General features: G+C 47.6%; 1 protein-coding gene across 1 annotated transcript in view; it reads right to left on the reverse strand.

Annotated features, from left to right (window-relative positions):
* Window positions 1-25379, reverse strand: part of PLCB3 (phospholipase C beta 3) — a 614713-nt gene that overhangs the window by 17159 nt on the left and 572175 nt on the right. The gene's annotated exons all lie outside the window — the stretch shown is intronic.

A 25379-nucleotide genomic window follows, 5' to 3' on the forward strand; every position in this document is an offset into this window, starting at 1 on the left:
TCAACTGAAAACTGCATAAAAATTCTTCTTGATTAGACCCAATTTTTATCTTGTTTACGATTGCTGCCTTAATTTGAGCTCATTTGTTTTCCCCACGGACATTAAGGGGAGGTTAAATCAGACAGGTATAAATAACTTATAACACAATAACAAGCTCCAACATCAGTGCTGTAGGTAGGTAATTTACTCTTACCTGTAAGAATTGCTTTGCAGCTTGTAGAGCTGCAAATTCACATGCTTTGCAGACTCCTGCTATCTAGTGCTGGGCAATGATGTTGCAACTTGATTTTTTGGAAATTGAAGTTTCAAGTGGAGATGTGATCCCTTCCCGAAACTCACAATGCACCAATATATAAACTCCATCTTAGACTGTATTTGTGAGAGAAAGTATGCCCACTCGCACGTATGATAGGTCCAAACAATGCTTTGTGAAGATGAGGGTTGTAAACCATGTTCCTGCATTACAAATGTATTGAAGTGGGATAATGCGAAGGAAATGCATAGTGACTCCCATGTTGTAAACAGAATGCACATGGCTTTGGAATAATATACTTGGATGTACTGGACTATCCATCTTGTAAGGCCAGACTTGGAAATGGGTTTGACTAAAGGGGGCCAGGTAAGAGCTACAAATAATTGCTGTTAGACACAACTGGGGGGCGGCTGGAGAGGGCAGGGTCAAGCAGGGCCTCCTGAGCCTCAGCACTGGAGCTGGGGTCGTTTGCCTCTGATATCCTAGGGTCCACCCTGCTACAGATCTGCAAACTGGGCCAAGTACAATCCTTTCAGCTCTTGATTCTCATTGGTGTGTGTGTGTGTGTGTGTGTGTGTGTGTGTGGGGAGGGGGGGGGGGGGTGGGGGGTCAAAAAGCTCAGGACTCAATCACCCAAGAGAGCAATAGATGAATGTGCACCTCAGTGCTTGTCTTTATGATGAAGAAAGTATTTCAAAACATAATACTACAAGATGCACATGTACTCAGTTTCTAGTGCAGGGCCACTCACCCAAGGGTACCCCATATGATCCCCATCCCCTTCTATGGCTCTGAGCATTCTGTGGTCGGTCTCAAGCACAGGTGCAGAGTCACCCTCACTAAAATGTGCTCAGTTTGTCAGACTTTATTGGTTCTCGATAGTGTGAATCCTCGCAGCTGGTCCGAGGTTGGGGCGTCAGTTCTTGCCTTCCTCCGACATTCGGAAGATAAGCCGACTGAGGACACATCAGAACCAGACTCTCATTGCAGGAGAATAGGTGGGGCTGCCTCTTGAAGGTGGCAGCGGTCACTATCATGAACACAGGTAGTCTTTAGAGATGACAGGTCCTTTCCAGGTTTGCGGTGAGTTGGCGGTTGTCACGGTCACCACAGGTTCCTCTTCATCAGCAGTGGTGCGATTTCAATTTCACACACGCAGATTGTCAAACAGGCAGCGCAGCTGGGCAGGACAAGGGCTCATGGCTTCTTAGCAGGCCACTTTGACTCACGGTTCTGACTTGAAGCTGTTGGGTCAATTCTAGGCACTTACAGTTTACTTGGCGCTTGCGCTGTCCATTTGGGTGCACTTCAGGTCGGCGTCTTGGGCAAGCTACACTCGGGGTCATGATGTGATAGTCTGCATGGGTATACCTGGGGTATGTGCCACAGGCTACAAGCATTCAGGTTCAGCCACGGGCTACGCGCTGCAAAGACAGTTCAGGGACACTTCAGGCAAGTGTCACAGGCTGGAAGCTTTGGAGTCTATTTAGGCACACTTGAGGAAAGTACCATGTTCCTTCAGGTTCTGAGTCACTGGCGCAGTCCTCTCGATCACACTTCAGACAATTGCCACGGGCTGATTGTTACAGCAAGAGTGGTTGTTTGCAGCCTAGAAACATCCCACTCGTGCTCTCACGGGACTCTAGTGGACGAACGCTCGACTCAAGGTTCAGCTTCTTCTTGCCCACGCTGGCAATGGGCTCCTCCTGAACGATCTGCTCCTCCTTTCCTCTTCCTTACAGGCAAAAGACTCCCAGGCACTTCAGGACAGGGCCGCAACTCTTCCTTTCAGATCAGACTCCTTGTATATCCAATCTCCGAAGATGGGCTGCGAACTCCACAATCACTTTTGTGAAAACCTGAGGAGCACTGGTAAGTCTTAAGGGGGGCACAGCAAACTGAAAATACTCCTGGACTACTTTGAAATGCAGGCAACATTTGATACAACATTTGTGGGACTGGTATATAAAAATAAATGCCCTATGAGTCTAAAGACACCATCCAGTTTCTTGGATCCAAGGCAGACAGAATTTGAGCCATCGTGAGCATTCCAAATTCGTCCTTTCACAGGAAGGTATTCAGATGACACATCACTTAAAGCCTGAAGATCCCAATTCTTTTTCGGCACAAAGAACACAGAATCAACAGGTGTTTCTCTGAGATTCATTTTGAAGTGTGGGGAAGAGTCAGTGGAGCAGAAAGAAAGGGTAGAGCATAACCATGCTGAAGTATTTAAAGGTACCATCTGGCGGACATGAGGCATTGCCACCCTGGGAGAAAGTGCTGGCTCCTGCTTCCCACAAAGTGGTTGTGAATCACTAATGGCAATCTAAAGCAGCTTGGTGGCTGTTTTCACAGTGGAAGGAGACTTGGAGGTCAGATGCCCTTGGTGGCCTCCATGTTGCCCGCCACACCCAGGTTCTCTGACTTGGAAGGGTTGGTGTGACTGTCACAGTGGCTTGGGAGACTGATGTTGCTTATATGCCAGTCCCCTACAGTAACATCCGAATTTCCTAAACTTGTGAGGCAACTGTTTGGAAGGGGTAAAAAGACCCAGGAAGCGTGCCAAGGATCAACTTTCCTTGAATCATTCCAAGGCAGAATCAGCTTTTTTTCCCGCAGAAAAGGGGTGAGCCCTCAAAAGGCATTTCCATGAAAAAGGGCCTGTATGTCTAGGGAAAATCGTATACAGTGCATCCACACACGGTGGTGAGGCACCATACTGGCGCCAACTACCCTTCTTAGCACAATCAGCTGTATCAAAGTCAGCACAAATCACATATTTAGCAGTATCTTGCCCATCCTAATTTGTTTGAACCAGTGAGTCCCTAATGTCTTCAGGAACCGCTTGCATAGTCTTGCTGCCCATGTCTTAGAGGGTATGCATACTTAGGCACACTAAACAGACTGCACTGATTGATCGCAATGCAAAGCTAGTCGAAGTGAACATTATTTTTCGAAACACCTCAATAGTCTTAGTTTCACTATCTACTAAAGTGGAGGAGAATGAATTGGGATTCACCTTGCTGGTTCTCCGGAGTAGGATATTTATTGAGAAAACATGGTCACCAGATGCCGGACTGAGATATATGAATACCTGCCTATTCACTAGTGGGCAAGAAGAGAGCCTTGAACAGTTGCCCATTAAAGTGCCATTTAGGGCCTAAGTGAAAGGGAGATTGGGCTCCGATGTGGCTGGTCCAAGTTGTAAGATTTCCGTAGGGACATCTGTCTTAACCTCAATATAGGCCAGTTGTAGGTCCAAGACCTCAGCTGCTCATCTAATTACCACTGCAAATGATGCACTTACTTTTGTTGGAGGTTCAAATGGCGACTTTAATCCTGTATGAGGGGAATATAAAGCCTACTGACTTTTTGTAAGTCTGTGTAAAAATTGTCATCCTCATGAGGGAGTACCATCATATTTGGGAGGTGGCAACCTTTGATCAGAATTGGAGCTGCAAAGACAATGAAGCCTCTGAGGGCCTGTCCACTCTGGTAGGGTTAGGGGCATAGGATTGAAATCAGTCTGTATGGGGACTAGTTGCACTAAATTGATTTTGTAGCATGTCATTGGTTGAGATTATGCTGAAGTCAGTTCACAGTCACACTTTGAAACCAGCACCAGTCAAGGAGGGCAGGGATGGCACACGCTGTGGAATTGGCATGGAAGTCTGTACCAGAGCTGGTACTGAGCCTGAAAAAGGTCCTAGAGGTTCTAATAGCGCTGAGCACAAATTTGCCTGGGGTAACTAGACTGAGAGCCTCAGCGGATCCCTGGGGTCTGAAGGCACACCAGAGGGAGCCAGAATTTGCTGTGGCATTGCTGATTGCCCAGATATTTCAGGGTGGACCAGGAACAACTGAGGAATCCCTTTTGCAACTAGAGATCTGAAAGGAGAACGAAATGACATGGTGATGCCCTTGTGCCTTCTCTTTGGTTAGGGAATGGTAGGATAGAGTTGAGTTCCGCTCCGCTTTCTTGTGCTACATTGGACTGCGACTTACCAGAGGACTTCAACTGCAAAGCTGATCTCTGGCAGGAACAAATTAAGGAGAGAGTCAGCGCTTCAGTCAGGAGTGGGTTGTGGGTCTACTTGAGGGCGCAACTTCCTCTTGTTTTCGGCAATGTACAGCTTTGCAGTCCTGGACTGCCTTCGAATGCATGAGCAAAAAGAACTATTGATGGACAGAATGCAGAACAATGTCATACATTCACCCCAGTACAGAGATCTGGGCCTAAATTCATCGTTTTTTTGCTCACCATGCCATTCCAGTTTGGACCCAGCCATATGCAAATCAGTCTTGACCATGTGCCCAATGGGAACAGTCCAGCCCGAACTGCCAGGCAAGGTCCTCCCTGGACTGGAAACAAGCATCCTAGGACCGGTTTCGGGGTTTCACTCCTCTTCAGCCCGGATAGCTTGATTCCAGTGGCATGGAGAGCACAGGACTCACGTCTGAGCATACCCGCCCCACTCGGACTGGAGGTGAATGTTTTGATTTGTTCTGCATTCCGTCCATCAATTGTGTGTCTTTTGCTTTCTCGCCCTAAGTGCGCCAGGTATGCCCAGACGTGGGTCCTGGGCTCACTGTGCCACTGGAATCAAGCTATCCTGAAGAGAGGTGAAACCCCGAAACCGGTCCTAGGATGCTTGTTTCCGGTCAAGGGAGGACCTGGCTTGGCAGTTCGGGCTGGACTGTTCCCATGAGGCACAGGGTCAAGACTGATTCGCATATGGCCAGGTCTAAACTGGGGTGGCACGGTAAGCAAAAGAATGATGATTTTCACCCAGATCTCTTGACTGGGGGTGAATGTTTTGATTTGTTCTGCATTCCATCCATCAATTGTGTGTCTTTTGAATCTAATGCATGAGGGCACACTTGTCACACAACTTTGAATCGTGTTCCAAGCTCAAACACCAGCTAGACACCTTATGCGGGTCCGTTACCAACATCTGTTTTCTACAGTTGCGGAATAGTTTGAAACCTGTAGTCTAAGGGGGCACATTGTTCCCTAGTACACTGGAATTTTCCATGTTTGGAGTCATGAGAAGGCCAATTAAATTTTGAGCAGAGATCCAGATACAAATCAGGAGTGGTCAAAATAAGTTAAGTCAGACACAAAGGTGGCAACTACATGCAGCTCGGCTCCAGCATTTACAGGGTTATATGAAGCCAGCGCGGAGCCACATCACTGTACTTTGCTGAAAAAATGTGGGCGCATTGCTGAAAAAGTGTGGGCGCATTGCTGAAAAAGTTTACGGAACCAGTCTGACATCTGGGGAACAGATGAAAGATGCGGAATCTGCAGTTACAAGTATCCATCAGAAAAACATGACATGCTGCCACCACCTCTCTACTTGTTAAACCTTCGGACGGAGACGGCTGCACACTGAAACAATTGAGAGCGTGCCCATTTGTTTCCAGAACAGAGTCACTCATGTCAAGGGATGGGCCTAAGGTTCTGCACTGATGTTAGATTAAAACAAGGCTGGGGCCAAGAACGAAAAACCAGGACATCAGATACTAACCATTTATTCACTGCATATGCTGAAAAAAGCAGCGACGATTACATAATACTATAGCATGATAATTTTTCTAATGTAAAATGGCTGACATGTTGTATAACTAAGTAATATCTGTATGAGAGCCATACCAATAGGGTGTAGTTCTTTGAACTGTAATGTTTTGTTCTATAACTTGAAACTAATAAAAATATAATGAGAAAAAAAATCAGATGCTCATAGTTGGGGACCTAAGACATGGAACACTGCCGTACACTATCCAGGGAAATTTCCTTCCCAGCAGTTGCTTTGTCTGACTGAGGTTGGGGAAAGAAAATTGGAAAACCATTGGTTTGGTTAACAAGGAGAAAGGAGATAATCTTAAGCAGAACATAGCAGTTTATTTTGAGAATGACTGTATCTTTGTGCACCTGAAGAACAAGTTGCTTACTTTTGGTAATGCTCTTTCTGGTAGAGACTCAATCTGGCTGCAGATTCCTCATCTTTTGAATATTCCACAAGCATCAGTCTGGATCTGGAAACCTTTTTTGCAGTACCTCTGAGTGTCGGAAGGAGGAGCTGTGCAACTCAGCACTGATACTGTTCCACTCCGGAAGTGACGTGCAGGGCCTATAAAGGCACCACTCCCGCATGCCGAGGTCCGTTGCTTTCGAGACTGTCCATGCCTTTAGACGTAGAGTCCTAACAGCAAATTGGTATATCAGAGTGTAGATTCCTAAACATAGGACCTTATTAAAAGGTACAGTCCAATCACAGAACAGGAATAATAGGAGGGTCAGTGAGGGACCTGGGGCTAGACAGAGTTTCTACCAGATAGAGCATTCTGAAGGCAAGTAACTTGTTTTCCTGACAGAGGCTTCTAGCCACAGATTCCTCATCTTTAGAATAGATACCAAAGTTGTATCTATTCGAAGGTGGGTTTGTGAGTGATCTCAAACCAGAAAAGACCTGCAGGAGTGGCAAATAGCCACTCTTGGCGAACCAGACTTTCCTGCTTCGTGAACATATAGAGGGACAACCACATAGCTGCCTGACAGATATCTAGACAGGGACTCCACATACAAATGCAGTTGTAACCGCTTTGTCCCTGGAAGAGTGAGCTTGCAAGCCTTCCGGAGGCCACTTCTGCACCAATGTATTGCAGCTCTTGATGCAGAGCATTATCCAGTGTGAGGATGGACACACAGAACCTGAGGCTTACTTGCACGCCATGAGGAGGTGATGGCAGTCAGGAACACAGTTTTATTGGTAAGAAGCCACAAAGGACAGCTGTGGAACGGGTCAAAAGGAGTACACATTAAATAGGTATGGGCAAGATTGTGGTCCCACTAGGGCATCGCAAATGGAGAAGGGGAAACATGCTGTAGCCGGTTCACACTGCACCAGGTCATTTAAATAGCGAGGGCTGATCAGGCAACCGTAAGGCGGCTGAGAGGGCAGAAAGATAACACTTAAGTGTGTCCAGAGCAAGACCTTGCTGGACTAGAAACAGAAACAATAATAACTAGATGACTTCAGTCACTTCCAGGGGGAAGGTCAAATGTGTTCAGCTGTTGAAACTCAATCACCATACCTGAAGATTGTGAAGGCCTGGTTGAAGAACCCTGCCCTGTTGCTTCTCATGAATGAAGGACATATGATCAAGCCCAGGTGTTCTGGATACCAAACTCGCTGTGCCCAATTCGGTGCTACGAGGATGACTTGGGCCACGTCTGTCCTGTCGGGGCAGGAGTGTATCAGCAGAAAGGCATGCTGTAGTTCCCAGTTCCTCTCGAGGCAGTACACGTCTACGAGCAAGAGACACCTTAAAAACTCCAACGTGCAGTAGTGCTGACATTGAGCATTCTTAGACTGATTGGTGGTCCAGCAATTTCCATAAACACAAGGCCTCCAGACCCATGGTTTGTGACCCCATCCCACCACTTTGTTGCTTATTAACATGGTGGTTGGTTGTCTGTGAGAACTGTACCAGCTTCCCTTTGCTGGAAGGCTTTCAGTGCCATGGGGATGGCCCTCAGCTCCAGGGGCAGTGGGCACCATGGCCTCTCCAGTCAAACTGCTGGGCTCCCTGCTGGGGAGGAATGCATCATCTGAAGTGACAAAAGGAACTCTGAAAGTGCTGCTGGTGAGGCTGGGTAGAAAGGCCATTGGAGCTAACCCAAGTCCTACTCTCCCTGAAGCATTCAAGGGCAGAATCAACCTTGACCCAACAGGTTAGTCCCATCAAATGGCATGCCCATTGGGGAAGACTGGACATTGCCCGAGAGCCCAGTTAAATGTAGCCATGCATGGTGAGAAAATTCAACACCAGTACCTATAGCCCATCCAACGGAGTCAGTGGTGTCCAAGCCACAACAAATGGTGAACTTGGCTGCATCCAGGACCATCCTGAATGGCCTGTGACGGAATAGGGCGAAGGTCTTTAGGAACACCGGGGAGGACTTGTGCCACCAAGTCTCAGAGGGCGTAAGTGTAGCAGCCTAGCAAGCAAGAAGCATTAATGGACCGTAGAGCCAAATTGGTGGAGACAAGAGGTGTTTACCAAATGTATCCACTTGCTTCGAATCCCTTTAGGGGGAGTGGTAGGAAAATTGTTGGGCTTGGTCTGGCTAGTGGAGGCCTGCACCACAAGGCTCTTGGGAGAAGGGTGTTACGACAAGAAGGCCGGGTTACCTGGAGCAGATTGATTGCATCTGGCAATTTGCTGGTTAACTGGAGGTCAGCAACAAGGTTAGCCCAAACCCCTTGTAGAGTATGAGCCAAAACCTCATTGAAAGGTAGGAAAGGCTCAGAAGCAGTCTGACCAGGCTGCAGGACTTTTCTCAGGACGCTGGTTCTCACAACGAGGAGCTGAAAGTCACCCTATTCAAAACCATGGCATCGGAAACACATTCTTCTGTGTCTGTGCCAGGCGGGAAGAAAAGGGCCGACTCTGGGGATGGACTGCCCACTAGCCTCTTGCAGGTCCTAATAACAATTGTCATTGGCACAGAGCTGAGTGAACTCATCACCTTGGTTAGGATTGTTTTCAGAGTCTGTACCAAAAAGAGAATGTAAAGAGTGTTACATGCCTGGTGGTAAGGTGAGTGCAGAAATCGTGGCCGGATTCAGTTCAGACATGGGTCGAATTCAGACCGGCGTCAAGCCATCATTGGAAAGTACAATCAGAGCCACCTCTTCAGGCAGTGAAGTTTAAATCGACGTACCTGGGACAGAATTCAGTATGGGTACCAGTGGCGGCGGCGGTATTGAAGCAGAGGGTGGAACCGGATCAGAGGGTCCACCTGGGGCAGAGGGCAAACCTGCTGGCAGTAAGCTAGGTAGTAGGCCTCTCAGCTCTGTGGGTCCCAAAGGCACACAAGAGGGAGTCAGTAGAGTTTTGAAGAGCTGGAGCATAGCTGAGTGAGACTCTTCGATTAGGCATGGCATGGCTCAAGGTTTCAGAAACTAAAATTGTGCAGCAACCAGCTGCAGAATCGTCTGACTTCGGTCTCATTCCTGCGTCCGTTGGCATCACCCCTGCGCTTCATCAGGGGAGTGGTAATGGGATAAAAGACCCGAACACCGCTTCGACTTGTGTTTCTTGTGCTTATCTGAGCATTTTCAGCAGGAAAAAGACCTTCCCATGAGAGCAGCGCCGTTGACTGTGAATGAGAGCTGGGAGTGAGCTTTTGACTTGAAGTGGGACTTCAAGCAGTCCAGATGCTGTGTATTCCTATGCTTGGTGACTTAGTGTTTCGCTGCACGTTCTCTGGGGCCTTCAGGTTTATCACCATGCAGTCTCTACAGGTCTTGTAGCTGTGGCTGGACCCCTCACACCATAGGCAAACCTGTTGGGGATCTGCGACAGTCCTTACAGTGCTTGAACCCTGTCGTTTTAGGGGGTGACACCAGTTGTTGAAAATGTGAGAGAATATCTGACAAAAAGCAGTCTCTGAGAGAAGAGTGCGGAGTCACCCCTTTTTTAGCATGTCACTTCTGGAGGGGAAAGATGTCAGTGTATAACTACCACCTTCCTGCGCACACAGGTACTATGATAAAAGTTTCAGGATCCAGTCTGACGCCTTAGGAATCTTCAAAAGGTGAGGAATCTGCAGCTAGTAGACTATCAGAATTAAAGTTTCTTCCACTGTTAGGGCTTGTAATTCACCAACCTCCCATGGAAGTTGGCATTTTTTGGGGAGGAGGGTGCAATTTGTTTGCATTTACTAGAAGGCCTATTTTGATGAGGACAGATACTGGTTCTTTAGTGTATGAGAGAAACAGCGGTCAGCTATTGTGATTTACTAGGCAGTTGTTAATGAATGGAAAGACAAGAATTGCACTGTGGTGAAGGTGCACTACAACTACTGCCAGAGATTTTATTAACACTATTTTGATCATAAAGAGTAGTACTTTGACTTGATAAACATTTCCATTTACCCTCATCACTAGATAATGTAAGTGCGTCAGTTGATTGGGTATGTGGAAGTGGGAGTTATTGTGATCAAGGGGTTGCAATTTAATTCCCAACGCAGCTGCAGAATGTCTTGTTCAGTTGTCATTTAAAAGTGCTCTGACATGATAAAGCAGTTCAATAACCAGCGGTTGAATACTGACCTAAGTATTGGATCTTTCTAGTAATTGGAAAGTACACAGAATATAGCGTTCTACTGGTCCACTCTGAAGAAATGCCTGTACTTCTATCATCAGCCTTTGATGTTCCTGGGTGATATTTTTCCAGTGTGGCGGAATACTGTGTTCTGTGGGATGAAATTCCAGGCAATATCCATAGGCAACAATGTAAATGACCCACTTGTCCAAGGTTGTTTTCCAATTAGGGAAGAAATATCCTTATCGTTTCTACACTGGTGTTGTGTGATCAGAGGATGTGAGATGGTTCCCTGTTTTGAGGCAGAGTAGCCCTTACCGTTGGCTCCTCATGCCTCACTAAAGCTGCTGCCCCGGAAGACTCTCTTGAGAAGGTCTTTGGAGTTTGTCCCTCCTGTAAAGACTGCTTTGGTTGGTACACAGGATGTTGTTGTGTGACTGCAGATTTTGCCCAAGCTGTCTGTTGTTGCTGAAAGCTTGACCTGCCTGTCTGGTTTGGAGTGCCCCCACTGCATTGGCTGTCTGTGTCCTCCTGATACTGAAAAGATTATTTGACATTGAAGGTGTCTGTAAATTTCAGGGGCAGAAGTCAGAATCTCAGCCAGGCATATCTCCAAAGAAAGATGCTTGTGGTGGTTTCCCTGTAGGCTGTGTCAGCTGTGACCAAGGTACATTGAATATTTGCATTCAAGATAATTTCTCCTTCATATCACTTTTGCGGTAGGCCTCTGACTAGTTTAGCCTGCTGTTCCACTCCCTCTCAGTGGTGTTGATAAGTGTATCCTTGAGTGCGATGTTGGGATACTCAAAAAGAGTAAAGAACACTAGTGAGAAGAGACCAGAAAGAGTAGGAAGCAAAGTTGTGTGGACACTTCGACTGCCCCTGCTGACGGATGGGGTGCAAGCTGAGAAAAACTGGACTTCGTGCTATATTTAAAGGGGTCTACCTTTTCAACACTGCACCCACCTCCCTAAATGATGTTATTTCGACTGGTTAACAGCTAGAACATGGCACTAAATGTGCTTAGGAAACAAAGAAAAGGAATGGGGGATGAAAAGGTGCTGGTTCTGAAATCACTCGTTCATGTGCACGTCCATGGAAGACGACAAGAGTGGGTTCGCTGATATGGTGAAGGTCAAGGGTGTGGAGGTCAACATGCTGTTTGACTCAGGATCAAAACCAACTAATTTCAGAAAAGATCCTTAATGTGTCTATAAAGAATAAGGTACAGTTGTTGAGACAATATTAGACCACTGAATATGGAGGTGAATTGATAATTAGCAAGATATTTTGAAGGTGAAACAGAATATAAAAGCAGACTGGGATCAGTCACAAGTGCATGAATCAAAGTGGAGTGACAGCATAGTCGAATAAGTTACTTACCTTCGGTAACAATGTATCTGTAAGAAACATTAGTTAGTTAGATTCCTCACCTTAGAATATCCCCAGGCGTCAGACTGGATCCGGAAAGATTTTTGTAGCAATACCCCTTGCGCGTCGATAGGCGTCGTCTGCGGCTCCGCGTCCGTCGTTGGCGTCGTGCGCCGGAATGACGTCGGAGTACTTAGACGCCGCCCTCGCGCGCGGACGTCAGTTCTTGTACATAGCTTTCTGCGCCGGGAACGCAGAGCCATGCAAGAGACCGACACTGGTGCCAAAAAAGTCTAGGGGCCTGAAAAGGATAACCTTAACCCTAGATGTCAGTTCGCAGAACGGGGAGGCTGGGTGGGTCGGTGAGGAATCTAACTAACTAATGTTTCTTACAGATACATCGTTACCGAAGGTAAGTAACTTGTTCATCTGAAAGAAACACGTTAGTTAGATTCCTCACCTTAGAATAGATACCCCAGCAATACCAACCCCGGTGGTGGGTCTGCGAACCAAGATCACACCAGAAAGTCCTGGAGAACAGAACGGCCAAAGAAGCCATCCCTCCGGACTTGGCTATCTAGGCAATAATGCTTGGCAAACGTGTGAAGTGAAGCCCACGTCGCCGCCTGACAGATGTCCTGCAAAGGGACTCCCTGTCCCAGGGCAGTAGTAGCCGCCGTGGCCCGGGTGGAATGGGCTCTCAGCCCAACAGGAGGGTCCTTTTTTGCCACAGAGTAACAGACCTTTATACACAAAACGACCCACCGCGAGATGGTCCGTTTGTGTGCAGCTTTTCCCTTCTTAGCACCTACGTATCCAACGAAAAGTTGGTCGTCCACCCGGAACTGTTTGGTGCGGTCCAAATAAAAGGAGAGCGCACGTTTTGGGTCCAGACGGAGGTGCCTCTCTTCCTCTTTGGAAGGATGCGGAGGCGGAAAGAAGGTGGGCAAGGTGACAGATTGCCCGATGTGAAAGGGGTCACCACTTTCGGAAGAAAAGAAGGACGAGTCCGGAGGACAACCTTGTCTGGATGAACAGACAGAAAAGGAGGTTTAGATGATAGAGCCTGGAGCTCACTCACCCGTCTAGCCGAGGTGATAGCTACCAGGAAAGCAGTCTTAAGGGTCAGAAGACGAAGGGGACAATTGTGAAGAGGCTCAAAGGGAGCACACATCAGAAATGTCAGGACAAGATTCAAATCCCACTGAGGCATTACGAAAGGGACAGGAGGGAACGTGTGGGTAATGCCTTTAAGAAAACGTGAAACTACAGGGGACTTGAAAAGAGAGGGCTGATCAGGAAGCCTCAAGAATGCAGAGATCGCAGAGAGATAACCTTCCAAGGTGCCCAGAGCAGAGCCCTGCTAGGCCAAAGAAAGAAGAAAGAGAAGAACCTCAGAAAGAAGGGCGGAAAGGGGATCCACAGCCTTTGCTGTGCACCATGCCACAAATTTGTTCCACCTGCAGGCGTATACCGTCTTAGTGAAGGGACGCCTGGCTGCCAGAATGACATCACGGACTTCAGGAGGCAAGTCAAATGGCATCAACTGCCGCCGCTCAATCTCAATGGAGGTGGAGGCTGGACAGGTTTGGGTGGAGGACCGTCCCCGGTTGCTGCGACAGAAGGTCTGTGGTACTTTAAATTTTGGGACCGCGTAAGAGGCATGGCCCTACCCTGCCTATTTCGGTATCAGCGAACCGCGAATGGCCAAAGCAGTATGCACAACGTTTCATCGATAAATTCACTTTGTATACGATATTACACATTGACTTCGTGGGTTCCATTTTAGAGCGGTAGCCATCTTATGGTTGCCCTCACATAGGCTGCACATTAAGGACGCGCACAGGCCTTCAGAGCACATGGGCCTTCTATTGACTTCTCTGTGACCTGTGCCATTTGGCTCCACTGCCCGAGGACAGTCCGGTCTCACGAGCTCCCCTTCCCACGGCCACCTGTGCTTAGCATCAGGGTTTGACACACCATAAAGCCTTTGCATCCCACACAAGCCTCCGGCTAATTACTTTCACAACTGACTCTTCCTGCTTTATGGCTCGCTTTACGAGCAAGAGGTGTCCGTGTTTATTGGGGTCTGCCGATATCTGATGAGGGATCTGAGCCTCGCTGGGAGAATAATTGTGGGCTGGCTGAACTGAAATGTGGGATGGTCATCATGACTCTGCCTTTTCGTTTGTAATGAATACATATGAATGACCATATCGTAAAACGAGGAATGTGTGCCTGAAGCATGATATTTTGTATATAAGGAGAAGACCGTTTTTGTAAGATTGAGCAGTCTCCTGAGAACCTACCCGTGTGTACTTCTAGGATTGCTGTTACTGGCTGCAGTCATTAATAAAACGATCTTTGACGCCACCGCAAGACTCTGTGTTTCTGTGGTCCAAGACAGGAAGAACTCGAAGTCATAGGGTGCTACCCCTGGCACCGCTGGGTTCCTAAATAACCCAGTACTTCAGTTGGCGCCCAACTCGGGGCGATTTCAGCGGTACCAGTCCAAGCCAGAGGTTCGTGAGGAGCTTCGTGTGGAAATTCTGGAGGAAGGCGGCCACTTCATCGACCCCTGCATGTCGACGTGGTCCAAAAGTCTTTGCTGCAAGGTTGCCCGCTTGCCGACGGCTACGAAGGACTGCTGCCCTGACTATCGCCCTGTTTTGGACCCTTGATGATTTGGTAGAGCGAAACAATTGAGAGAGTCTTCTGATGACGCCATCGATCATCGATATTCAGTTAAGTATAAGTGGAGCGTCTCCCAGTTTGTTTGGTATCCTTCGGGATTTTGGTATCCTTCGGGATCGCTTTGATTTGGAACTTGCAAGTGCCAAAGCCAGAGGACTCGTGTATTCACGAGGCTATCGCGTTTTGATAATCCTTTGAAGTTAGAAACTAGACTAGTGAGCGAAGATGCCTGGTTCTAGTATATTTGGTAATTTGTTTTGTTTGGGTTGTAAAAGGGATTCCCAGTTGGAGGATTTGCGTCTGGTTCCTCTAATTGGAACTCCAACTTATGAGCTTTATGTAAAACATGGCGTGGGCCCCATTGCATATAATGAAGTATGGATCCGATACACCAGGAAGGAAGGTGATTTAAAATGCCCCCAAAATGGTAGTTTCGACACAGATATCTTAGACAATTTGGAAGTTAAATTATTTAAAAAGAAAGCCCGGCCGGCAATGTTTGATTCTTTCCGCCTATGGCGAAAGGAAGCCAAACAAAAGGAAATCAAGTTAGCGAAGAAAAACAAAAGAGAGAGAGGTATGTCGGTTATGCAAGCAGCTGTACAATTTAAGGATAATGAGGAGGAACAAATGAATGAGCAGTTACATAGACAGCGTAAACTAGGGATCGATAAATGTTACCCAGTTTTACCACACCTTCAACAGAATGTGTTAGAAGAGAAGGAGAAAGATCCCCTAATGTCACATTTGCTGAGTTCGCCACCCCCGTATGCGCAAAATGCTACAGCACCTCCGCCACCTTTAAATGCGCGGCCTGCAGTTAATTTGCCGCAAGCCTTTCCGCAGCCGCCAGCTTCTCCTCAACTGGCTCCTGTCCCTACAGCGCAGCCCTCTCAAGGGCCACCAACTTCGTTACCTGTCCCTTCTGTGCTTCCTGCGACTTTGCCTAGCACATCAGCTGCCTCCCTTGGCGTTCTTCCTGATACTACCACTGTGCCTGTATCTGCACCAGTTTTTCTTCCCTCTGTTTTTCCCCCCGTTCTCGCCTCAACTTCTCCTTCTACACGACAGCGAATAGCTAGTGTAGTCACTAGTTTAATGTCGCCTCTCTTTGGGTCATCTAGTATGACGCCTGGTTCACAACGTAAACAATTGCGTAGTCAGCTGCCTGGTGCTGAAGAGAAAGAGGTATTAGACCATCTGGCACGTAGATGGATTGTTTTTTCTTCACTCTATGATGCAGAGTCGGTTGCTAATGTTTTTCACCAATGGGACGCACCAAAGCAGAGTTATGTGTTTGAGAAAATGTGCGAATTCCTCTGTGAGGAATTGGAGGATCATGGTAGAGACCCAAGCTCGCAGGAGTTGTGTCGAGTGCGATTTGATTTTGGAAAAGGTACGATTGTGGGTCCCGATGTAGATAAAGCAGTTGCGACTTAACTGTCCTTTAGGAATGATGATTGTCATCAGTCATTGTTCGAACAGGAGTTACCTGTAAGGAAAAAGGTAAAAGCACGACAATACCCCGTGAGAGAAGTCCCTCCGGTATGGAAGGAAGCCGTTGCAGCTGATGCCGCCCACGGTATCGCTGCTATGCCAGCTCATTTCCAGCGTGTTTGGGTGCATGTCCCTTGGAAACGATCTGAAGTAATAGCGCTTAAACAGACATTGCCTGATCCCCGTAAAAACCCTGCAGGATATTATAAGGAGTTGTCACAGACGGCAGGATCATGTATCATGAATCTAGCTGATATAGATATGTTGTTTGGAAATGTTGTTCCACAGCCCTTATGGGGATCAATTCGTAATGTAGATCACGATGCAGAACTAGGTGGTACATGGGCTAATATCATTGCTGCAGACACTAGACAAGTTGGTGGTGCAAAACCGGAGCCTTTAGTAGCAGAACTCCCTGGTAGAATTATTACCTACATGAAAACTTTAATGCCCGCGATGCGTGTGAATTGGGATAAACTATCCGCATGCAAGCAGAAGAAAGATGAAACAGTGTCTGATTTCTTTACAAGGTTTGAAGAAACATTTATTGACCACAGTGGTCAAGATATGAGTACTGAAGGTGGCCAACGGCTATTTGTTGATAAATTTGTGCATAATTTGCTTCCCGAGTTGTGTAAGAAGTTAAAAGATTCAGAGAGCTCTTGGGCTGTTTCCTCATCAGCGCAAATACTGGCTACTGCACAGTATTACGAAAATAGAGACAAGGATGAAAAAGATAGAGCAGACAAGAAAACGAAAGAATTAAAAACGAAGGTTCTGTTACAGCAAGCTTACCCGCCACGTAGTGGCCAGAATAATTACCAGCAACAGCCACAGTTTCAGAGAAACGTGCAAAGGTACGAGTATTCTCAACCGCGCGTTCCTGTAGACCCTAATCAATGTTCATATTGCAAAGAAGAAGGTCATTTTAAGTATAGTTGTCCTAAACTGTTGCAACGTACTAATAATGCTTATGGCGCAAGAGGTAGAGGTGGTCAGCAAGCTCCTAGAGGCAGGGGGCGTGGAAATGTTCCCCAGAACGCGCGTCCTCTTCCGCCTCAAAATATGATGAATCGCTTTGATCAGCAAGCCAATGCAACTGGTAATACAGCTCAGTACTATAATAATGACTATTATGCAGAAGACGACAATGTGGAAAGTAATGATTACTAGGACAGCCATAGACAGAGAGAGGGAGTTGTTTCAGTGCCAGTGGATCAGAGTGGCCCATATGTTAAGGTGACTACAGCGGGTGTGTCAGAGCCTTTTCTGCTAGATACTGGTGCTGCAAAGAGTTCAATTATGCATTCAAAACTCCCTGGCGCGCCTTTGTCTGGCGAAATGAATGTTTCAGTAGGTTTTTCTGGCGCCCCGGTTAGGAACCCGATCTCTAGCCCTATGCCCCTTTCTGTTGGACCCTGTGAGCTAAAAGCACCCCTTATCCAAACGACAGGTTGTGGTGAAAACCTGTTAGGATTAGATTTGTTAAAGAGATTACATGCAACATTATATTGTTCCCCCTCGGGGGTACAACTTACACTTGGTAGGGAAGTGATTTCTCCAATGTATTTGTCAAAGAATGAAATGCCAGCTGAATTGTCATCTCTTGCAGACGCTCTTTGGGCTTCTGGTCTTAATGATGTGGGTCTCTTGGAAATACCGCCGTACGTGGTAACTTTGAAAGCCAATGTTAAATTGCCACGCATTCCCCAGTACAAGATCTATAATGAGGGCGAAAAAGCGTTGCTAGCGATCATCTATGATCTGATTGAAAAGGATGTAATTGAAGAGACAAGAGGTAATGTTTGCAATAGCCCCGTTTTGCCTGTTTTAAAACGTACTGACCCTTCACAGCCACCTGTTTACAGATTTGTGATCGATCTTAGAGAGGTAAATAAGATTGTTGTGCCACAGTTTCCAGTTGTCCCTGATATAACAGCTTTGTTAACTATGATTCCAGCGTCCGCTGCTTGGTTCTCAGTGATTGATTTAAAAAATGCTTTCTTTAGCATCCCAATTGCAGAAGAAAGCAGGGACATTTTTGGCTTCAGTTTAGGAGGTCGTAGCTTCCGTTTTAAACGCGCTCCTCAGGGCTACTGTGAAAGTCCATCAATATACAGTCAGGCTTTAAAAGCGCAGCTTGATGCACTTGTTTTACCTGATGGCGCTATCCTTATCCAGTATGTTGACGATTTACTAATCGCCGCGGATACTGAGGAGATTTGTAAAGAAGCTACGGTGTCATTGCTGCGGCATTTGTCTGCCTTTCATCATAAAGTGTCTCTCTCAAAATTGCAATATTGTCGACAAGAAGTGACCTACTTAGGTCATCTCTTATCGAAGGAGGGAAGGAAACTGACCCCAGAAAGAACTCAGGCCATTGCACAATTGAGCGTGCCAAGAACACAGAGAGAAGTGCGTGCTTTCTTGGGCATCACCTCATACTGAAGGCACTGGATACCAAATTTTTCTTTACTGGCAAAACCTTTGTTAGCATTAACTTGTAAGAACACACCGAATCCTGTCCCATGGTCTGAGGAGTGTCAGAAAAGTTTTTTGGAATTGCGTAATGCATTATGTTCAGCTCCTGTGTTGGGCACTCCCGACTACAGCAAGCCCTTTACATTGTATGTTCACGAGAAAGAAGGTTGTGCATTGTCAGTGTTGACACAGTCTTTTGGAGACAAGCAGCGCCCATGCGCGTATTTTTCATCAACTTTGGATCCGGTAGCCAAAGCTTTGCCAAGTTGTTTACGAGCCACAGCGGCAGCAGCTGCCTCTATTCGACAGTCTGCTGGGTTAGTAATGAATAACACGTTAATTGTGATGGTTCCGCACGCAGTGAACACGTTGTTGAACAGAACCAAGACACAGCACTTAACTAGTGCTCGATTGTCAGGTTATGAGTTGACACTATTAGCAAGTCATGTACACATAAAAAGATGCAACACATTGAATCCAGCTACTTTATTGCCAATCGCAGCAGACGCAGATGAGATTGAACAGCATGGTTGTCTGTTTAGAACAGAAGAGGAAACAAGAGGGAGAGTGGATCTTAAAGATACTGCCTTGACTGAGTATGATGGTACCTTATGGGTGGATGGTTCATGCTTCAAGCTTCCGAATGGTGATACGACTGCTGCGTATGCTGTCACGACTTTGCACACGGTTGTTGAGACCGCACGTATACCGCATAACTCGGCTCAAGCAGCAGAGCTAATTGCACTTACGAGAGCATGTGTGTTGTCAAAAGGTATGAAGGTGAACATATACACCGATAGTCAGTATGCCTTTGGCGTGGCCCACAGTTTTGGGCGCGTGTGGAAAGAACGTGGGTTCCTGACTTCGCATGGAGCTAAAATTCAGAAGGGTCAGTTGGTGAATGATCTCCTTGAGTCACTGACCCTGCCGCTACAAGTTGCGATTGTAAAATGCAGTGCGCACAAGAAAGTTAGCGATGATGTGGGTCGTGGTAATGCATTTGCTGATGAAGTTGCGAAAGAAACAGCAAAGAACGTAAATAATCGAATGTATGTTGCGGGCCCTGCAAGGTGGGTTGGTGATGTTGGAATGTGTGAAGACACGATAGAGAGCGTGAAGTCCCTTCAAGCTGAAGCCACAGAGGAAGAATTGATGATGTGGAGAGAAAGCAAGGGTAAATTGGATGAAAATGTTTGTTGGGTTGATTTGTCAGAACATCAGCGTTGGTTGTTACCCGATGCGTATGTGCTTGCAGTGGTGACAATGGCTCATGGAATGGCCCATATTAGTGCAAAAGGGATTTGCAAGTTGTTGGCTCCAGTATGGCAAAACGCAGGAATTCCTAAATGTGCAGAGAATGTGGTCAAGAATTGCATGGTATGTCTGAAATACAATCCTGGTAGAGGAACCCCAACTCCAGCTGGTCATTTTGCGCCTCCAACATATCCGTTCGAGGTTTTGCAGCTAGATTTCATCCACATGGAAAGGTGCAACAATTTAAAATATGTACTTGTTGTTGTCTGCGCTTTCTCAAAGTGGATAGAAGCATACCCCTTAAAAGACAACACTGCCTTATCCACAGCTAAAGCCATTGTCAAAGAATTTTTACCTAGGTTTGGAATGCCGAGAATGATCTGGAGTGATAATGGGAGTGAATTTGTGGGTCGAGTGATGAAGAATGTGTGTGAGGGATTAGGCATTAAGCAGAAGTTCCACGCTGTAAATCACCCCCAATCAGCTGGATTAGTAGAGTGCTATAATGGCACGTTAAAACTAAAATTGGCCAAGATCCAAGCGAGCTCTGGTCTTAAATGGCCTGACGCTCTGCTTTTAGCACTCCTATCAACAAGAATGACTGTGCATTCACGAGTGGGACTTAGTCCTTATGAAATTGTGTTCGGCCGCCCGGCCAACATATGGGGTGTGCCAAGACCTACAAGATTCAGCGAAATTGAACATCCAGTACTGCTTGATTATCTTTATGAATTGACGGCTAAATTGCGTGTTTTACACCAACAGGTGCACGATACTCTGCCTCAGGCCTCTGAAGCTCCAGGACATCCCATTGATCCTGGAGCGTGGGTGCTGGTGAAGAATTTTCAGCGCATCAAAAATGATGAGCCCGGTTGGACCGGCCCTCATCTCGTCCTCCTTTCAACAAGATCAGCGGTTCGAGTGAAAGGGAAAAAGAATTGGATTCACGGCGCCCACTGCAAACGGATCCCTTTGCCATATGACCAGTGGGTCCAGGAGGGTATCGCTGATTCTGAAACAGACACTGTACCTCGTTTTGTACCTTTTAGCAATGCGCGTGTGAAAGAAACAAGCTCTGAACAAGAAAGTGACAATATTCTGCAAGAAGCTGTGCCACCATCAATCCGATTGGATACCACAGAGCCTGAACTTTTGTTTCAAGACCAGACAGTACCTAGCAGAAGTCGCTACAACTTGAGGCCAAGGCCTATGGACAAATAAAAATTCCCTTCCCTCACTATTTTTTTATATTACAGCTCTCCCATCTGAAGGACTTTTTGATTTTTGTTTTTCGAACCACCATCCGGGTTCAGCTGCAGGGTCGCGGTGCCAAGACTTCGGAGTACAGGCCGAAGACGTTAGGTCAACGGTTCTGGTTGGTCTGGGGCGTTTCCCTGGACTGACAGGCGTACTCCTTAGCGGAAGACACTCACCCGCCGCGAGCAGCACGATTAGAGGATGGAGTTTTTCAAGATGGAGACCCGCTGCAGAGATTAATTTTAAGACAAAAATGTGTAAAATAATGAAGAGCAAACGTTTTGTATTCTTATGTCTGTTTATACTATTTAGTATGATGGCGTTTACTGTAGGTTATGTATTCTTCTCCTCTCAAGTGCCGTTTGTACCCACTGTACAGCCTATACCTCCTCCTACTGCCTCCTTACACTCTTTCCACCCTCTGCCTGAACACGAACAAGCTAGACGGTCTGAGTTTGTACACAACTCATTTATTCAACTCCTACATCAGCACCAACTAGTTATGAATACAACAAATTGCTGGGTGTGTGGTTTAATGCCACATACCATTAATAAGAGTATCCCATATCTAGTGCTGCCGTTTAGCTATAATGGATCGTCATGGGCATTCCAGACTATGTTTCTTTTTGCATTAGATGCCTACTCCCCGCGACAACCGCGTTCCATCAGACCTAGCACAAACAATAAGGCCTTAATGAAAGGAATTGCTGATATGAGCAGAGATGTCGACGCATACTCGTCTATTCCAAAGGATGAATTGCGAGCTTATGTAGGTTGGAACGCGACGGGGTATAGCATTAGTCTGGGTGAAAAGCAGCGAAAGATTTCATCCCCAATTTGAGTCGTACCCCACATAGGTCGGTTCTGTTTACAAGGCAATGGTCAGAATCCAAGAGCTCAACTGGGGAAAAGTGACTGTACTGAAACGTACACTTTTCCATCACAATTTTCCCCTGCGTTTTTGGCTGCCAAGGGTACATATTTTCTTTGCAATGACCGAGCATATACATGGTTGCCCCCTGATTTCTCGGGCACATGTTATATTGCAAACTTGCTACCGCCAACATTTACTGCTGCCTCTGATTATCACAAGACCAGAGTTGTGAGAGGTGTGATTAGTCAGGAGGATACTGCCGGTCAGGAAGCGGGAGACTTCTTTCTGGGTTTCCTGCCGTTTTGGGGACCGATGGTCAATAGTAGGAACCTGAGACAACTGACTCGTGTGGTTGAATCCACTGTTAATGTAACGGCTGGTGCCCTTGGTAATTTGACAGCTGAGCTCCAAGCGGATCGCCTCATGACTTTACAGAACCGTATGGTTCTAGACGTCATACTTGCAGACCGTGGTGGGGTACGTAAGGTCATCCAATCTAGCTGTTGCATTTTCATACCAGATAACGCTCCAACAGTGTATCAAGCCATCTCCAAACTGCATAAAATATCCGAATCTATACACGTGGATAAAGGAGATTGGTCATTGATGGGGTGGTTCTGGGAACTGATATCTGCCTGGGGATGGAAAATTCTGATGGTCATTGGTATGATCTTAGCCATTCTTTTCCTGTTCTGTCTGTGTATACAGTGCGCTCCTGCAATATGTGGCCTCTGTGCTACATCGTGTATAAGGAAACCTGTATCGAGGGACGAACTAAGCAATAGGATGATGCTACAGCAACATCTCCATGACCTTATGAATATAGATCTGGACTCGGATTGATATGAGTATAGTTATTGCCTATGTAAGGGCAAAAGGAGGGTCTGTGGTACTTTAAATTTTGGGACCGCGTAAGAGGCATGGCCCTACCCTGCCTATTTCGGTATCAGCGAACCGCGAATGGCCAATGCAGTATGTACAAGTGTTTTGCACAACGTTTCATCGATAAATTCACTTTGTATACGATATTACACATTGACTTCGTGGGTTCCATTTTAGAGCGGTAGCCATCTTATGGTTGCCCTCACATAGGCTGCACATTAAGGACGCGCACAGGCCTTCAGAGCACATGGGCCTTCTATTGACTTCTCTGTGACCTGTGCCATTTGGCTCCACTGCCGGAGGACAGTCCGGTCTCACGAGCTCCCCTTCCCACGGCCACCTGTGCTTAGCATCAGGGTTTGACACGCCATAAAGCCTTTGCATCCCACACAAGCCTCCGGCTAATTACTTTCACACCTGACTCTTCCTGCTTTATGGCTCGCTTTACGAGCAAGAGGTGTCCGTGTTTATTGGGGTCTGCCGATATCTGATGAGGGATCTGAGCCTCGCTGGGAGAATAATTGTGGGCTGGCTGAACTGAAATGTGGGATAGTCATCATGACTCTGCCTTTTCGTTTGTAATGAATACATATGAATGACCATATCGTAAAACGAGGAATGTGTGCCTGAAGCATGATATTTTGTATACAAGGAGAAGACCGTTTTTGTAAGATTGAGCAGTCTCCTGAGAACCTACCCGTGTGTACTTCTAGGATTGCTGTTACTGGCTGCAGTCATTAATAATACGATCTTTGACGCCACCGCAAGACTGTGTTTCTGTGGTCCAAGACAGGAAGAACTCGAAGTCATAGGGTGCTACCCCTGGCACCGCTGGGTTCCTAAATAACCCAGTACTTCAGGTCCTCCTGAAGAGGCAGACGTATCGGAGGATCGGTTAACATACTGAGTAGCTCGGGATACCAGTACCTTCGTGCCCAATCCGGAGCCACTAAGATGACTTGGGCCCGGTCGTGCCTGATCTTCTTCAGCACTCTGGGCAGAAGTGGTATAGGCGGAAAGGCGTACAACAGACCGCAACTCCACTTGAGATGAAAAGCGTCTCCGAGCAAGTGCCGCCTTGGAAATTCCAACGCGCAGAACTGCTGACATTGCGCGTTCTCTTCGGTGGCGAATAGATCTAACCAAGGCTCTCCCTACTGCTGAAAGAGACCTTGCGCCACGTCCGAGTTCAGATGCCATTCGTGATCCATTATGCACCGGCGGCTGAGTTCGTCTGCTCTGGCGTTCAGAGAGCCCGCCAGATGTTGAACCACCAGGGTAATGCCCTGATGTTCCAGCCAAGTCCAGAGGCGCAGAGCCTCCTGACAAAGGGTCCACGACCCCACCCCGCCCTGTTCGCAATACCACATGGCGGTGGTGTTGTTCGTGAACACCTGCGCGACACTTCCCCGGACAGAGGGAAGGAAGGCTTTCAGTGCTAGTCAGATCGCTCTCCGCTCCAACAAGTTGATATGGAGTCGAGACTCCGCCGGAGACCAGAGGCCTCTGATCTCCGCCTCTCCCATATGGCCCCCCCATCCCAGGAGGGACGCATCCGTCACTACCACATGCTCCGGGTGGGGGAGAAAGAGACATTTGCCCTTGACCCAATCGCGGTCCGTGAGCCACCACTGCAACTGCTTTGCAGTGCCCTCCGAGATCAAGACATGGTCGGACAGGTTGCCTCGATGCTGGGCCCACTGAAACTTCAGGTCCCACTGCAGAGCCCGCATGCGCCGCCTGGCGTGATGAACTAACAGGATGCAGGAGGCCATCAGCCCCAGAAGCCGCAGCACCAACCTGACCGAAACCCAGGATAGAGGCCGAAAGATGGGAATCAGAGCCTAAATATCCCAGACCCGCTGTTCCGGAGGATAGACCCGGAACTGCGCCGAATCGACAACCGCTCCGATGAAAAGGAGCTTCTGGGAGGGACTCAGGTGCGACTTCGGCACATTGATGGAGAACCCCAGTGAATGCAGGAGGTCGGCCGTAGTCTGGAGGTGGGAGACTACTTGCTGGGGCGAGACCGCCTTCAACAACCAGTCATCGAGATAGGGGAAGACTGGAACCCCTGATCTGCGCAGATGAGCTGCGACCACCGCCATCACTTTCGTGAACACCCGAGGGGCACTGGTGAGGCCGAAGGGATGCTTGGTAAACTGAAAATGCTCTTGGCCCACCGTGAACCACAGGTAACGCCGATGGGCCGGCAGGACGGGGATGTGAAAGTAAGCGTCCTGCAAGTCCAATGCTACCATCCAGTCTCCAGGATCGAGGGCAGCCAGAACCTGAGCTAGCGTGAGCATCTTGAACCGCTCCTTCCGAAGGAAGGCGTTGACGCTCCTCAGGTCCAAGATAGGGCGTAGGCCCCCTTTGCCCTTCTTGGGAACCAGAAAGTAGTGGGAATAGCAACCACGACCTACTTCCGGCCCAGGAACACGCTCGACGGCCTCTTTGGCCAAGAGGGCCGTGACTTCCTCACGCAGCAGATTGAAGTGATCCTCCGACATACGGTGGCACTGCAGTGGCATGGCTGGAGGGGTCGTCTCGAAGGGGAGGGAGTAGCCCCTTCGGACGATTTGCAGCACCCACCTGTCCGAAGTAATGGACCGCCAGTGGAGCAGGTGATGGCGAACTCTGCCGCCCACTGGGGTGGGATGGGCCTGAAAGCACGGACTAGGAGGGCTTTGAGGC

This window comes from Triturus cristatus, chromosome 9, assembly GCF_964204655.1.
Source record: "Triturus cristatus chromosome 9, aTriCri1.1, whole genome shotgun sequence".
NCBI lineage: Eukaryota > Metazoa > Chordata > Amphibia > Caudata > Salamandridae > Triturus > Triturus cristatus.